A 19,023-nucleotide genomic window follows, 5' to 3' on the forward strand; every position below is an offset into this window, starting at 1 on the left:
GGAGCTGCATGTCAGTTCTACAGATACTAATGTGCCCTCAGAGCTCTCTCACAATCCAGTTCCATATGTGTATCCTGGTGAAGTTCTGTTGGTATACCAGCATTCTCTGCTCATTTTCCACATAGACTGCCAGCATCTGAAGAGTCTCCTCTATCCATTTGGGTGCTCGGATGTGTGACAGCCACCCTTCCATCAACATCATGTAAGTTTATCGGTACATGTTGGCACTACACATGGAATCACCTCTCTTGCATAGCATTACAATGTACTTGAGGAGCATTACATCAACATGATTTAAATGCCGATATGTTAATAGATGCACTACATGTATGCCTCCTGATATGTCCAACTTATCTTTTTACAGAAAAAAATAGACACAATAACTTTTTCCACATTGAAAATTGAATTATTTTGGAAGCCCTGCAGCAACATGTCAGAAATTTTCTAGGATGGACAAGTGATATATTCTGAAGAAACAAAATGTGGAGGAACATCACAAACATGATGAATGCTGTGGGTGGCCATAACTGTTCTAGGGAGGCCTATCACTGCTGGTGCTCTGATATGATCCTCCATGCAGCCAATATACTCCACCACTATGAGCGGGAGAGAAATTCCACTTGTGGTGGGCCACCTTTATCTTCCTTGGATGAGACATCAATATTCCTTGCCTCCAGCTATGCCACCTGCCATGATCAATGCATTCTTGGGGGAAAGATTGAGGCTGGTGTTCCAGGACATGCAGGAATGTCTACCATTCACAAACAAAATAGTATAATCCAGTTGTCATTCACAGACATTCATTCACATGTGTCTTATCTATTTTCATGCATGTCACAGCAGCAAAACAATGTCATGTAGTACTGAACATCATTGTTGAGGGAAGACTCACGACTGCTAACACATTCTATGAAGTATTCACTGCTTAGGTGATACTGTAAGCATCATTTGTACTGATGTTCTTTTCACTTTCATATGGCAACCAACAGCTGGCTAACATTGCCACATATCAGGTACGTGTCTCTGTACTCAGACTGATGTGTATCTTTTGCCTGCCACTGTCTGATTTAAGAGTGAGATGCACTCACTTTTTTGCTTTTGTTCCATAACTTACAGGTTCAACACAACATAGATGGCTGGCAGCCTCATCTGAGAATGACAGACATGGAAGCCAGGCAATATAGATACTACCTGTGATATCCTTCTGTATCACTGTGACCTTTATGTGTAATGTTGTTATGCTCACCTGCATTGGATAATTGCCTTCACAACAACAATGTCAGCAATCTGGTTTGTGTATCTCTTCTTTGCTGCTTTATGCATCATTTTTAATGTAACATGATGTCATGTATGTGATTCCTACTGAGTTGTTGTGCATGTGCATTTTTTACACAACGGTGCCATTTCAGCTCTCACAACCAGAGGTGGAGTTAGAGGTGGACATGTTGGGTATGTAATCAAGTATGTGTTCTTTTACATTGACCTTTACATTTGTTTGACTGTTGACTAATTATTTGATTGTTGACTAATAATTTTTTTCACTTCTCTCTAGGGGCATTGCAATGCCCAAGGCCACATCATTCCTGTAACCCCATATCATCATAGTTAGTCTGTGTTGTTAGATATTTCTAATCAGAGACTATCCCCAGGATTCAATAAAGTCCATGTAGGCTTCACACAGAGCCTACACAGAGTGTAACTGCTACTATGATGGTGCTTATTATGTGACAATGTGCAATGCATATTAATGAGGTGCGATGCTTCTAAGCAAGGTTTTGCGGCTTGCGGCAGTATTGCTGGCCACAAAATCTTGCAAGTGAATGTGGATAGCAATTCCATGTAAGTCAAAGCACCAACGCTATGCAGATTTCCATGAAATGTCACAATGACAACCAGGGTTACACAGATAGCACTGATTCTGCACAATATTTTTCCACAAAGCCGAACATAAGGCAAGGATACTTAATCAGAAATAGGGACATAAAATGTTGCATAGACATGTGTTACAATGAAACAGAAACATACCTGTCATCCTCTTTGAGCAAGATCAAAGTCATACATAATGGGGGGACAATGGACCCTAAAATATGTACAGATATGTAATATTACACTTCCACACCTAAAAATTTGATAGAATAAATAGGTTGTACATTAGCATGAGCTGTCTGAATAACATACACATACACTTGGATTCGAACCCAGTACCATCTGGCCCCAAAAAGGAATGGATCAAAGCTTTAATAGGTAGTGCTACAGAAGCAGTTAAGTAGCACATCTATTTTATACAATCAAAAGTAACTGCCACAGTTTAGCAAGGATTTCTCTGTGTACTCCCCAGTGTTGTCTCCCCATATCACCACTGTCCTATCTTCCCCATTTCTTTTTTATAAAGCATTATTGCAAGATGGTGCTCATTGCCCACCATCACTAAGCAATGGTGAATGACACCTGAATATAGGTGTGTCAGTGTATCTTAGACACCTGCAAAAGTACTGCATACACCTGTAGTAGAACCTAGTACCATCTGGCCCAAACAACAAGGAATATATCAATGCATTAACACATGCTACCACAGAGTCAGTTTGCAGTACATGTATTTCATACAGTCAATCTTAACTGTCACAGTTTAGCAGGGAATTCCTATTGTTCTTCTCCCTGCTTGCTCCCCATGTCACCACTGTTCTATGTTCCCCATTTATATCCTATAAAACATTATTGCAAGATGTTGAGCATTGTGCACCAATGCGCAGCAATGATGATACAACAGCAGTTAAACTTATTAGATATAGCTGTATTCAGACCCAATACCATCTGGCCCCAAAAAGGAACATATCACTACATTAAGTGCATTATCTGCTGCCACAAAGTCAGTTAAGTAGCAGGTGTATGCAACAGCAGTTAAGTCTGCCAGTTGCTATTCAGTCTCTAAAATACACCTGCTACTCAACTGAATCTGTAGCACCACCTATTAATGCATTGATCCATTCCTTTTTGGGGCCAGGTGATACTGGGTTCCGATACAGGTACTTGTAACACTTTCAAATACTTTTACGCTTGCTCCGCTTAACATCATGCAAATGTGGTGCTTGAAGGCGTGCAATGCTGAGCACCATGTTTGTGTGATGGTAAGCATTACACAACACTTTCAAACAGTGTGTACATTTCCAGTAAATGTGACAACTGCAAGTGGCAGGAAAGCATCATTCTAGATTGGTCTTGATCTGTGGTAGGCATGGCAGGCATGCGTGTTGAGGGAGTGAAATTCCATACTCAAAGATGGGGTGTCCAGGAGTCCAAAGTGTTTGTTGGACTCCTAGTGAAGGAAAATGGGCCCAGGCTATTGCAGAGGGACTATTCTGGCTCAGAGTACAAATCAGAGGCTTGGGATAGTCCTGCCCAGTGTCGTTCGTTCGTCTCTATTACAAATAATAAGAAGCTCGGGGTTTCATTCAGATGATTTAATACACACAAACACATCAGGATGGATAGCAGCATCTTTAAATACAAACACAGTAACAAACAGAGCTTACACACATACATATTCACATCTCAACAGCTAACTACAAAATGGCAGTCAGGCTCGCACGTGCTCAGTATTTATACTCAAGTGCAAGCCCTTGGATAGCTTCTTAAAGGTATATACACACATATTGATCTACATCCCCCTCTTAAAAAGATTACCCTTCATGCAATACAATGTTAGAACTAGGCATGCATTACTATGTACATTAGAAACAAAATACAGTGTTCATGTCCAAGTTGCTTGGTATCTGCTACAGCAGTGGTTCCCAAACCTTTTCGATTCTCGGCTCCCTTGCTGAATCCAGGTTTTCCCAAAGTGCCCCCCCCCCCCGTGGCTTGCATAAAGTGCATATTAATGTAGTTACTACTGCCACCAATCAACTCCTTATCAGCTATTTTAAGGCCCTTAACAAAGGGTATCCAGTCCTACTGTGTAATTAGACAGTTACAATAGTGCACGTACATTTCTGTTGTCTTCCAGCAGGGCACACTGTGGATGCATTTCAAACACAAACACTATAAATACTCACAAATGACATGCAGTTATTTACAAAATTCCAGATAGCTGTGCTGACATCTACATCACAAACCATATATACACACATACATTATGTATATATATATATATATATATATATATATATATATATATATATATATATATATATATATATATATAAACATACAAACTGTACATACACATGTATAGTTAAAATACAGACAGACAGATGGAAATATGCTTGTTCTTAAGTAAAATGAATCATATTCCATAGTGATGCATGTATGAGCATAAAAATGTTCTAGAAATAATGTACAAAGCTCTACAAACAGTGTAGAGTCATCAAGAGAAAAGAAAAGCTGCACCTGCACAGGTACATTCTTGTACTAAGCAACCTGAGACCTGGAATGTCCAGTTCCATCCTTAAAGGGATCGAGGTCCATGAAATGTGTAACTTGTTAAGTTTTATGGGCTAAATATCTGGCAATATTATAACAAAGAATCATGCAGTATTTTCTGCCATGTTATACATTTTGTGTGATTTTCTTTGTAACAATTTTGTTTAGTTTCAAGGATGTGTTGCAAAAACAGAAAGCAGCAGTTTCAAGTTACCATACAGCAGCGTCATCATATCACTCTTGATATAAATCAGCACATAAACAAAGTACCACTGGACTGCAGAATAGTACTATTGCTATGCAATGCTAGGAACTTTTCTCCTAAGCCTCTCTTGAAAATAGGCTCTACCCAGTAGTGCAAACCCGATTAACAAAATGAAAATAAAATAATTGCACTCACAACATAACATATACCCAGCATGACTTGCACCACAATCATAGCCCAACCACAGCCCTACTGTCCTTCCCTAATGCTATTTACAAATCGAGAAATCAAAACAAACTTGTATCCACAATCTTCCTTTTTCTTTGCAAAGTGTTTGCTATTATCTTCCATCTAAAAATAGCACATACTCTTCACTCACTGGGTTTTAAGACTACTTCACTCAACTGGTTCACCAGCTACCTCCACAGCCGCTCACAAGCCTTTTCTACCGACTTACTAGTACCTATTAAGTTTCATTCTTGGACCTTTATTATTTAATGATTTCATTAATTATCTTGCTTCTGCAACAATAATCAATACACAGATGATGCTACTCTAATCTGCTAATCATCCTCCATATCCTTACTACAAACCATCACTCATTTATAAAAACTCTCACTTGCAACTATTCCTAAACCTCAATAAAACTAAAATAATGCTCTTTACTCCTAGATCCTACACACACACACACACACACACACACACACACACACACACACACACACACACACACACACACACACACTCTTCTCTGAAAGTTTCCTTACCTCCATGGAGTCTTCATTCTTTCTGGCCGTACCCGCCAGAGGTCTGATTCTTGTTCCCCGAACATAATCCATTCTTTGCTGTTCCTGCTCGCATTTGAGTAGCCATGCCCAGCCGGAAATGCGTGAGCTCCTTGCTCAAGTCTGACAGGCTGGTAGCCCTGACGGAGCTGATGTCATCGCGCACATGATGATGTCAGCTCAAACAGCATGAAAATTACAAAACCAAAAGAAAAAATTGAAATGAAGGGTATTAGTTTGTGGTGCCCCTGTGGCACACACTTTGGGAACCCCTGTGCTACAGGGTTTAGAAATTCAACCATATCTCGTGACAGAACATTTGGAACTAAATTTAACAACAGTGACAGTCTGCAGTGCGCAACTTGTATCAGGAACTTCTGGATTCATCATAGGAACAGGAATGTCCTCTGGAACTTCCTCTGAAATTGGAACACTGGATGACTCACTCTGAGATAAAGAGTCTTTCTCACAGGCTATTTGCTGTGGTATAGGCTCGGACACTAGTCTCAAACATTTCTGATTCCACCTAAAAGTTGCTCCTTCTTATTCAATAATGGACAATCTCAGCTCTGGACTAATATTCTTCACCACACCAATCCGATCATAACCTTTGAACACTTGCATCCTTACCACTTCTCCCTCTTATAATGGATTAAGTGGTCTACTGGTCTTTTCGTAGTAGGACTTCTGGGATAGGTGCGTTGTCAATAGATTGGCTTTCACTGATCTGTTGTTCTTGACACATGGAACTAACAATTGACTACTGAGTGGTAGTGTGGTACTGGTTTGTCTCGACAGAAGTCTCTGAGCAGGTGAACCAAGATGTTTATCTTGAGGAACATTTCTGAGATTCAAGAGATTCAAGAAAACATCAGTATTATCTCATTTTGACTTCTCAAGTAACTGTTTTTCACTTTGAACTGCACATTTTGCCAAACCATTTGACTGGGGGTACCATGGACTACTTTTGACATTAGTAAAGTTCCATTCTTCTGCAAATCATTTGAACTGTTGGCTTGTAAACTGCGTGCCATTGCCTGAAATAACTTTGTGAAGACTTTCATGTACAACAAAATGATGTTTCATCTTAGTAATGACAGCACTAGATGCTAGGTTAGGAAGTAAGTCAATCTCGGACCAATTGGAGTAAGAGTCTACTAACACCAAATAATGCTGACCATTCCACTCAAAGATATCAGTGGCTACTGTTGACCAAGGTAGTTCCGGAATCTGGTTAAGCTGAAGTGGTTCTTTCTGTTGATGAGGCTTTGTACTATTACATACTGAGCAAGAAGAAAGTGCTCTCTCAATGTCCTGTGACATAGAAGGCCAAAATACTAGTTCTTTCACCCTTCTTTTGGTAGATTCAGTTCCAGGGTGACCACGATGCAAGATAGTAATGTACTCAGGTTGCAAGGACTTTGGAAGAAATACTTTCAGGCCCTTCATTATGATACCTTTGTCAGACAAAATCTCATCTCTGTATGGGAAATAATGTTGCAGTTCTTGAGGTAAACTAGATTGTTTTGAAAGCCATCCTTGATTGATAAAGTGGTTGAATTTTGTAAAACTGGAACTGTGGCTGTGTGTTCTCTCAGCTCATCAAGAAGTGTCGAAGAAAGATTTCTCACTTCCATAACTTCAAAATCATAAGGCAATTGAGAACCTTGATTGTCATTCTGTTCAGAAGCATTTCTGGATGATCTGGATAATGTACCAGCAAGGTAAAGAAGTTTGCCTTTCTTGAAGACAAGATCGAAATTGTACTTTTGCAATCTCAGCATCATATGCTGCAGTCAGGCTGGAGCTGAATGCACTGGCTTACTCAGGATTGTGACTGTTGGTGATCTGTTTTGATCTGGATAGCACTACCATAAACATAATCATGGAACTTTGAACATGCAAACACAATTGCCAAAAGCTCTTTCCTAATCTGGGTGTACTGCTGTTCAGTTTGAGTAAGAGTTCTCGATGCTTAGGCAACAGGTTGATCCTCTTGTAGAATCACTGCACCAAGTCCAAATTTCGAAGCATTACGGTAAAGTGTAACTAGTTTGTGAACATCAAAGTATCTGAGCACCAACAGACTAACAATTCTCAATTTCAGGACATCAAATGCTCTTTGGTGTTGCTCTGACCAAGACCAGGATATATCTTTACATGTCAGCTCTCTGAGTGGTGCTGAAAGTTGGCTCAAGTCTGGAATGAACTTGCCAAGGTAGTTGACCATGTCAAGAAAACATTGCAGGTCTTGAACATTGTCTGGAGCTGGCATCTTGAGAATGTCTGTTTGTTTTGAAGGATCTGGTCATAGACCTGTACTCATAAACAAATGACCAACATAAGGAACTTCTTGTAGCCTGAATTTGCATTTCTGTGCACTGAGCTTAAGATTCACTTGACATGCCCTTTCTAGATCTTTTCTGAGATTTCTGTCATGCTCGGCTTGATCACAACCTCCTACTAGTATGTTGTCTACTATGGTAGCACAAGGATACCCAGAAAAAATTTGTTCCATTGCACACTGAAAGACTTCACTTGCAGAATTTATTACAAATGGCATTCTCAAAATCTGTACCTGTCAAATGGAGTACTGAATGTAGTGAGAAATGAGGATTTTTTTGTCCAGCTGAATTTGCCAAAATGAATTATTTGCATCTAAGACAGAAAAAATTGTGGCATTTGGCATCAAGGCTACGACTTCTTCGACTCTGTGCATTGGATGATGAGGTCTTTTTGGATCTTTGTTCAAATATCATGGATCAGTACATATTCTCATTTCATCTGAACTTTTCTTATGAGCTACCATCATGGAAGATACCCATTCAGTTGGAGTTTCAACTGAACAAATTACACCTTGTTGTACCTTTTTATCTAACTCGCCTTTGACTCTGTCCTGCATGGCTATTGGAACTTTACATGCTGGCCTGATAACTGGACTGACCTCTGGGTCTAACTTCATGGAGTACACAACTGGAAGTTTGCCTAGTTTGTCTTGAAAAAGATCAGCATAGGTAGAAAAAAGTGCTGGGTAAAATTAGAGTAGTGGTCTTTTAAGCTAACATGATGGACTTCCTTGTTAAATGAAATCAGTCCCATTTTCCAAAGAGTCTTTGAGCTCTAATAATGACTGAACGTGCCTTTTGACCACATAAAATAATAAGTCGTAGCTCCTTCCTGCAAGGTAACATGAAACCACAACTGAACCTTTGGTTTGAATTTCTTCACCTTTATAAGCAACAAGTTTTGCATAATTTGAAAATCAAGCCTTTCAACTTTAAATACTCTAGCAAACAATTCTGCAGACATAACAATGCACTTAGAACCTGTGTCAACTGTGAGGTCTGTGGGTTTGCCATTTATCCGAACAGTACAAAATCCTTCATTCTTTCCCCTTAAATCTACTGCACTGACCGTTTCATGAAGCACTGACACATCATCAACATAAAGAGTAAGCTTGCCACAGTCTAACTGATCAAATTGTTTCCTAAAATGTTCCCTTTTAATAAAAGAGTGTGGGCCTTTTGATTTACAAAATCTTTTAAAGTGATTCCATTTATTACATTTGTAGCATTGTTCACCAAAAGCTAAACACTTTTCCCTTTTAGATTCATGACTTCCACCACAATTACGACAGTTGGCAATGAAAGTGGGTGGGGGCCCATGCTTTGAGTGTGCTGACTCACTCTTGTGCTCCACTGAGGCTGTGTGAAGTCTGAATTTGCTAGAAAGCTTTGGGGTTTACCAGTAGGTGTGGCAGGGGCTGCCATGTGCTTGGGCCTATTTCTTTTAACAAACAAAGTACCTGCACATATGGCTGGTGCACGGCTATACCATTTGAATAAACCAAAAAAGGAAAAGCCAGCACCCAAAATTCACGTGTAGCCTTTCAGCAAAAAATAGAATGGGGAAGATACTTGAAAGTAACGCATATATTAAAGTGAACCTGAACGAATTGAACATATCATACAACCGTATCAGAATGTTCCTGAATGATATGTTCATTGACTCACTCATCAACCTTGACATGTTTAATTACTTGTCAGTACTGTCACCTAGACTACCTGTACTTTGTGGAATACCTAAAATCCACAAGAATCAAGGAGCTCCACCTATGCTCCCCTTAGTGGACGCTCGACAATCAATCACCTATTCTTGTGCTAAGGTGATAGATGACATTCTGAAGAGATTTGTGGCCCTGGAACCTCAGATTTGCAAAGACTCTTGGACATTTTTGATGAGTATTAACTCTTTAGCTTATAATGAGCACTTTTGTTTTTTAACAGTGGATGTTGGCAATCTATACACAGTGATCCCACAAACCTTGGGAACAGAATGGGTTATCGACCATATGAGATTTAAAGGAGCAGAACATTCAGAACTGAGATTGGTGGAGGAATTGCTAGGTATAACATTGTCCAATAACTATATTACCTTTGAAAAAGAATTTTTCAGACAGCAGATTGGTGTAGCTATGGGCTCCCCTTGTGGAGCTAGTTTCGCCAATTTAGTCATGGCCAAATGGGAAAAACACACCATTTTTGATAACCCTGGACTGAATGAGTGTATTTATTATTACACCCGCTTTTTAGACAACATCTTTATGATTATTAAAGGGGGTGTTGAACTAGCTGCTGAAATTCTGGAACAGTTTAATAGGTCCACCACCTTTCTCAGGTTTACTAGTAACTTCCACATAGATTCTATGAGCTTCTTGGATGTTGAACTATCTAAAGATAGAGCCCAGAAAAAATATCTAGCTAGGATTTTTCGAAAGAGTACTTACTCTAACTCATTCTTACATTACACTAGTTTTCACCCGCTGCACCAGAAGAGGAGTGTAGTGAAGGGCCAACTGGTACGAGCGGCCAGGATGACCATGGAGGATGACCACTTCTTTGAGGAATGTGAACTCTTGAAGTCCATGTTCCTCAAGAGGGGATACCCCATTGAGTTGATTGCTGACCTTATAAGGGAGGTGAGTAGTAAAAGGGCCTCTGGCCACTTCAGACCCATCCTCTCCCAAGAATGGACAGCAGCTCACACTTTGGAAACCAACGTCTCAGTAGAGATAGAACTGAGTAACCCCGTAGTTAGAAATAGTATTGGACCACAAAGGGAGCAAAATTGTTTGAGATTCGTGACTACATTTTCTTTAGATTATGAAGCCCTGATCACAATACTGTGCAAAAATTAGCAGGCGTTACTGTCCGATAGGGATATACAAGGAAAGTTGGCAGACAAACCACTGGTCACCTGGAAAAAAGGAAGGAACCTAAAAAACTTACTGAAAGTAGTAACAGCACTTTTAGAGGCACCCCTGGGACATTTAAATGTGAGGCATGTAACCAGTGTCGACACATTGCTACAGGGTCAAAATTCATTATTAGGGGGCGAGACTATTTCCTGAAGAACAAGTTTAACTGTAACTCCAAAGCCTTAGTTTATGTAGCATTATGTCAGTGCTGCCCTAGTTTTTACGTAGGCAAGACTGACCGTAAGTTTAAGGAATGGATTTACGAACATGTTCATTACATTAACAAAAGTAAAATGGAGAGCCCACTAGCTAGACACTGCAGTGAAAACCCAAACCACAGTTTCAAATTTAAGGCCATCGACTCAACTGAAATGAATAGTAGAGGAGAGGCGTCTACACTTATGTTGGAGAAACTGGAACTTTTGTGGCAGCTTAGACTCAATGCATGCTTTCCACCAGGCTTGAATGAAATGACTTCTATTCTATGTGTGCTAAAACTAAAGAGCCTTAAGAGATAGTAGCTGCACATACACTATTTTTGTTGGATGGTTAAATAATAGATACTCATTAGCCCTAGGGAGGTTACAATTGCTAAGTTACACCCACCTTTTATAGGTTAAAAGAAACATTACACAACACAGTTTTTTATGAAAAGATTACTACTTCCACGGGTCCATGAACATTAGTTATAAGTAAAGTGAACTAAGTATGATTTTAATTAATACTATTCAATTTACTATATGTTCTGTTATAAGACAACAGAACTTTGTTTTTTTATAAAACTAAGGCACTCATTTTACCTAATGACTTAACAAAAATCAAACTGTTTGACTTCAATATTTTCGGATTACACCTTTAAATTATGTGACTGTGTTTAATTGGCTTAATTGTATTAACAAGTATGAGTCACTAGGATAGTATTTAAACTTGTTTTTTCTATCTGAGCACTATTGTCTGAAGAAGTTAGGAGAAGTGTTTCCTAACGAAAAGCGCTTTACACTTTGTGACATGGATTCTGTGCAGCCAGATCGTTTTTAACTTTTTATTGCTTGGCAGTTACCGGAGTGTGCACCGGGATACTGATTGCTGTAAGCTTGTTTTACTCAGCTATTAAACCTTGTTGGACTTTGCAGTGTACGCTCGTCTTGTCTTGTGCCTATTAAACTATCATGTAATGCAGACGCCCTAAATGTTCCAAACTCAATATATAATTAATGTATAATTTTCTTCACAAATATAAGGCATCAAAAAATGACCAACATGGGTACAATAATAGCCAATATGTATCACCCGCAAAACAGGGTGCCTGGTTGCTCAGTGTCAATGATAATTCAAGCGATATTTTGTTAAGAAACCCATCAAAAAACAATCAAAACATGATTGTAGAATAATGCTTGCTTAGCACTTCAATCAATCCACTTGAATACCTGCTACGTCACCCAAAAGGCCAAAACACAAACCCCAAATATTGACTGTAGCAGTGGATAAACCAAATAAATATGTACAATTTGGTCAGTGATGTTATGACAATCAAGTTCAAAAATAACCATACCATATAGCTATAAACTTGGATCTGAGGTCCAGCAATCCACTCAAAAATAAACAACTATCAAAAATATTGTGGACAAAACTACCTAATCTTCCCACTAGGTCTAGGACTTATTAATCTAGAGAGTCCATTCAGACTTAATAAACCTAATATGTGTATATACCAGACAGCCCAAGGTTATGTGACCTGTTCAGATCACATATAAAGAAAAAAACCTCCTTGTCTCTCCAGAATAAATCCCAATATATTGTTACCAACAATGTATATGTATACACATAAAGAGTATGTTATTAAACAAAACCATAAAATAAATATGCCCCAAATTCAAATGATATAAAAATCAACATCCATTACAAAAAGGACACATATTGCCCACCTTACATTGTTGTAACCTAATAATCAGGACAGATGTCCCAAATATAAACACGTGTATCAAACAGTTGAACTGTGTATCTGCCCTGATATAGACTGGAATTAGAAAAACTAGTCCACAAAGATATCACATGATACGGACCATTTGACCATGTGTCCAATGTTTGTTACAACAATACACATAAATAGTAAAAACATGCAATACATATGCCCCAAATTCTAATTATGTGAGGGTAAACATTCTTTATAAACTAAACAATCTGTTGCCCACATTAACATTTGCAAGCCCAGATGAGCAAGGCATGCATGAAAAATAGGACATAACAATAATTGTAGATCTTAAACACACAATATAAAGTCTCACTGTTCAAACTCGTGAGCACTGATGTCAATCCCTCAGGAACAAACACAGTAGGCCTTAAAAAGTTGAAAACACATCAAATGCAACCCGTAGCATGTGTATCCAGATAGAAATAGTCACTCCAAAATTTAAACGGAATCTCCGTTTCAAACACACAGTCGCAAACCAAATGATATTCTGAGCATACGGAAAATAATGTACTGTGTCCCAACCATCCTTCGATAGACACAATCCGGCCCTTGAACTGAAACACCACCTAGGACAAAACTTTAGCTCGAACTAAAGCAAGAAATAATCACTCTATATTCTGAATGGAGCCTCTGTTTGAAACACTCAGTCCCAAACCAAATAAGATTCAAATCTTATGGAAAAAGAAATGTAATATGTCCCGGACCGTTGTTTAATAAACACAATTCAGCCCTTGAAGTGAAACACTACTTAGGCCGATTCCTTGATTCGAATGGAAAAAAGAAAATAACAGTTCCATCATCCAGTTTGCCACAACAAAAACTTTTATAATGTCCCAAACAACCCAAATGTCCGTTTTGATATTCAGATCCAGTACTTCCAAAGATGTAAACTGGAATGGTTCTCATATAGAGAACATAAATGCAGTACCTGTTAAGCTGCTTGACAAAAAAGTATGAGAAATGTTTAACTTCAAATGACGAAAACCGCAACACAAGGACTAAAGCTGCATTGAAACATAGAGCTTCTCGATCTAGTTGTTGTCCTTATTCCTGTACCCAACAGAATTGAATCCAAGCGAAAACGCTACCAAAAATGCATGGAGCTTCCAACGAAGGATGGCCACACCAGAAACGCCACCAGCAGGAAACAGAAAACACCAACAACAAATGAAGTACCTGCACTTATGGCTGGTGCACGGCTGTACCATTTGAACAAACCAAAAAAGGAAAAGCCAGCACCCAAAATCCACATATAGCCTTCCAGCAAAAAGACTTTATTCCATGAAGACTAAAAATTAGTTAGACCAGTGAGGTCATACCGGTGTCGGCAAAAGCCTTCCTCAGCAACCACACATCAAAGATGTATATATGAACTTGTTCATTCACAAGCCCTTATATGCAATATGGTAGCGCCCTCTTGTAAATAAAAAATATATTACAAATTAAATTACAAAATATTTCAATATCACAAAATATCTGCATATACAGGAATACACAATAAGTATAACATGATAATCCATTACAAAATATTTCAAAATTGGTCATTCAGCCCAGGGAAAAATAAGGCTCCTAATTTAATTTTCCACATTTTTTCTTTGTTCATTAATAGTTCATGTAATACATGAGCCTCATTATTTCTAAACCTGATACGGTCAATGACCATAAAGCTGAAAATCCCTGTTGAATGTTTAAGTATATGTTTGTATAAAGAACTTGAACCTTTTGCATATAAGGGCTTGTGAATGAACAGTTCATATATACATTTTTGATGTGTGGTTGCTGAGGAAGGCTGTTGCCGAAACCGGTATGACCTCACTGGTCTAACTAATTTTTAGTCTTCATGGAATAAAGTCTTTTTGCTGGAAGGCTACATGTGGATTTTGGGTCCTGGCTTTTCCTATTTTGGCCTATTTCTTTTAACCATGTGCTGCATACTATCAACATGAGCTTTATCATAGGTTCATAGGTTGGTACTAGGCTATCGGCCCTAGGGCCTATACAAGCCTAGCCATAACAATTCCCTGGCTATTTCTTCCCACACTATTTACTTCCCTGGACCCCTGTCCAGCAGGGTGACTGTTGTGATCTCCGGGGTGAATTTCCTTTCTCCCTTCCAATCGTCAAGGTTTATTTTGAAGAGGGCCAAAGAGGCGCTCTACTTGACATGTATGGGCAGCCTATTCCAGAGTCTGGGGAGTCTCTGGGTCAGGAACCTATCCCTCCAGCATGTTTTGTTTATTATGATGACAAGGCTTAGATCCCTGGAGCATGTGGCTCTGAGGGATTGGGATTTCTTTAAGTGTAGCATGTCCAAAAGTTCAGGGTTTGACATGGCCTTGTATGTTAAGCAGAGATCCCCTCTGACTAGACGATATGCAACAGAGTATAGCTGGAGTTTTTTAAGGCTTATCACTGTGCTTTCTAGAGATGTGCTCATTTGTAAGTATATTTGTGTGCTTTTCTGTGAGTTCATATATCTGACAAATCTCAATGGCCTTATTCGAAGTTAAATCACTGTCACAAAGCAAAATCTCTCTCACAGGATCATCTTTTATGCCACACACAAGTCTGTCCTTTATCAACTCATCCCTTAAGTCACTGAATCTGCATGTTTTAGCTTTATTTCTCAGGTCATTTATATACACTGCAAAAATTTCACCAGGCATTTGATCCCTTGTGTAAAATAAGTGCCTTTCCACTGTAACATTTGTCTGGGGTTACATGTTTCTCTAAATTTACATTTTAAGTACTCTGGGTCGTCTCTTGACTCAGCCTGTACAATATGATGGTTTCCCCCTCTCCAGCATAAATAGCAGGTGCATACACAAATGAACATTCCTTTTCTATAGTTTTTGACCCAGCTAAATTTGCCTTTGTACAGTCATCTTTATCAGGAAATGCAGCCTGTATGAAAATGTTGTATTCATGCTCAAACACTCTCCAATTCTCAGCAATATTACTGCCAAACACAAGTGCACTGGGCTTTTGAAATCCATCTGCCATGCCCACAAAGCATACGCAAACACACTGAAAATATGGCCCTTGTAATTATGTACAAACAAACTGTTCTGAGAGCTTGTAACAACATTCAGCTGCACAATAAACACTTCAAAATACTTTACTTTGCAAAATATGCCCTGTAATGGCTGTAATTTGTGAAATAGCTTTACTGTAACACTGCACAAGCATGCGAACACTTTATATACTTCTGAAAACTTGGATATCTTTGCTTAATATGAAAACACATATGCTTTGAGAAAAAATGCAGTCATTTTCCTTTATTTTATTTGTTTTATGCAATCAGACTTTATTTCAAACATTTTCCTTAGTAATTCAAACATGTTTATGAATATCATACATATTTGTTTATTAGAAAATTATTTAGAGCATTCTGTATGCCTTGTTTCATATTATACAAATAAGAAATAGTGCTGCGCAAGTTTTATACCTGAAATTCATTTCTGACCTGTTTTACAAAGTATGCACAGTTTTGGGATGGTCTACTGCTTTATATCCCACAAACACCTTGATAAGTGCCTTAAATCGTTTTCACCAAGCCATTTTAAACTTCATGCCCCTTTAGTATGCCGGTTCTGACTGCAGGCCCTTTGGATATGTCATTTCTGATACCATGACCTTTTGGATATGCCACTTGTGTCACCATGCAGCTCATTCATCTCTAGTACAAATAATAAGAAGCTCGGGGTTTCATTCAGATGATTTAATATACGCAAACACATCAGGATGGATAGCAGCATCTTTAAATACAAACAAACTAACTAACAAACAGAGCTTACACACATACATGTTCACATTCCAAAATGACAAAAAATACACTGAACCCACAGACATTGCCAACATCCTGGCAGACAGGTTTAGTGCAACCCCCCCCCCAAAAGAGCAAATATCTATCCCAGCAGACTGCTGCCTCCCTAACATCTCAGATGCTCAGGTGAAAGCCGCCCTCTCCAAAGCAAAAAACACTGCATCAATGGGACCAGACAGTGTCCCGGGTTGCGTCCTACATGAACCCCAAGCAGAACTAAACCCTCACGTAAAACTGCTGTACAATCTCAGCCTTACTACAGGATATGTACCCAAAGAATGGCGTACAGCAACATTGGTCCCACTCCACAAAGGTGGTGCCTCTACGGACCCTGAAAACTATCGCCCCATAAGCCTGACTAGCCTAGTCTGTAAGGCTATGGAAAGGATCATCATGGAACTCATAAACAAAGACATTGTGGACCTACACACACTAGATCCTACCCAATTCGGCTTTGTCAAGGGGAGATCCTGCCTCTTGAACCTGGTCAATTTCTTTGAAACAGTCACCAAGGCCATAGATGAAGGGAAGGTAGTCCACACAGCCTACCTGGACCTCGCAAAAGCATTTGACACAATACCCCACTCAGGCATCATAGATAAGCTATCCAGCTTAAATATAAACCCCTATGTCACAAGATGGGTTGCAAACTGGCTCAAAGACAGAACCCACAGAGTCAGAATTGCTGGAGCCATGTCAGACTCGAAACCAGTTGCAAGTGGTGTCCCACAAGGCACAGTCCTGGGACCTCTCTTGTTCGGTATATATTTTTCCGAGGTGCAGGCTAACACGGGAGGACTGTGGCTGACCAAGTTCGCAGATGACTGCAAACTGGGCACCATAATTGACTCTCCAGCTGACATTAGCATTCTTCAAAAAGGTCTCACAGAGACAGATAACTAGTGCCAGAGCCATGGCCTAAAGCTAAATGCCAAAAAGTGTATAGTCATACCCTTTGGCAAAAACAAAGTGCCCACAAATTACCACATAGGTGGTAACCCATTAAGTACGGAGGAAGTAATTAGGGACCTGGGAACCCAAGTTGATAGTAATCTCTCCTTCGACAACCACATTGCCAAAGTGGTTAGAAAGACCTTCTATATAGCCCACCTTATCATGAAAGGATTCACATCTAGATCAAGGGAGGTCATTGTGCCCCTTTATTCATCCCTCATCAGGCCCATAATAGAATACAATGCCCCATTTGGGATGTACCTTACCCGACACCTGCAGCAACTAGAAAGACCCCAAAAGTACCTCACAAAGAGGATCAAGGGACTCAAACAGATGCCATATGCTGCTCGGTTAAAGAAACTCCAGCTCTACTCAGTTGCATACCGCCTACTTATAGGCGATCTATGCCTGACATATAAAGCTATGTCCAACCCAGAATTAATGAGCATGCTCCACCTCAAAAAGTCCAAATCCCTTAGAGCCACACGCTCGAGGGACTTGAACCTCAGCATAGAAATAAATAGGACATGCTGGAGGGACAGATTCATAACCCAGAGGCTCCCTTCGCTCTGGAATAGAATCCCAGTCCATGTCAGGCAGAGCCCCTCACTGACTCTCTTCAAGAGGAATCTTGATGAGTGGATGGGGGATCGTAGGTTTACCCCAGGGATTACTTCTGTGTCACTACTAGACAGAGGCACAGTAATCTAACCTTAAAAAGGGCACAGTAAACTCAAAATCAAAGGGTGGCGAAAGCCAATCACACTCTGGCTAGGCTTATAAATGCCCCAGTGCAGATAGCCTAGTATGAACCTATGAACGTATGAACAACTAACTACAAAATGGCAGGTTCACATGTGCTCAGTATTTATACTCTAGTGCAAGCCCTTGGATAGCTTCTTAAAGGTATATACACACATATTGATCTACACCCAGGCTGTGACTTGTGTTACCAGTATCTCTTGCACTGGTGAGCAATGTACACACCACTTACAATGACCTCCAGAGGAGGAAGATGGATACCCTCAAACCTTGGATTGAAGAATGTAGGACTGGGGCACCCCACAGCTGTGTAAGTATCAATTGCAGACACTAATTGTATGAGTTAAATGCTGAATATAGTCAGGACTGGTATTCATAATGGCATTCTATTCTGTTCTGTTTTTTCCACAGCTGCCACAGAGAGAGAACTGAATGTGCAAACCCACGGGGCTGGATGAGAGAAGCATGTGTTGTGTATGCATCAGAACAGTACCTTTATTGTAGCATTAAAAGTTAAAGACAGCTTGTTTTGGTATTTTGTACAGTTGTATCAAATTGAGCATGCATATCTCAACTGTAAAAACAAGTATGTATTCATTAGTCTGTAGCACAAAGCAACAGTTTCATAATCTAAAATAAAAGGGAGCACACAACTATCAAATGTAAAAGGAAACTATGCATGCATTAGACTGTAGGCCAAAACAGCAGTACAGTATTAGAGAATAGTCAGATGTTGTGGGTTGAAAACCCACACTTCCCAACTATACTAAGTTTTTATCAGTATTGCAATGTAACTTCAGATCTCGATAACAGTGGCACAATTGGTCTGCTATAAACTGTAAT

The sequence above is a fragment of the Protopterus annectens genome, chromosome 3.part0 (genome assembly GCF_019279795.1).
Source record: "Protopterus annectens isolate FY-2018-M chromosome 3.part0, PAN1.0, whole genome shotgun sequence".
NCBI lineage: Eukaryota > Metazoa > Chordata > Ceratodontiformes > Protopteridae > Protopterus > Protopterus annectens.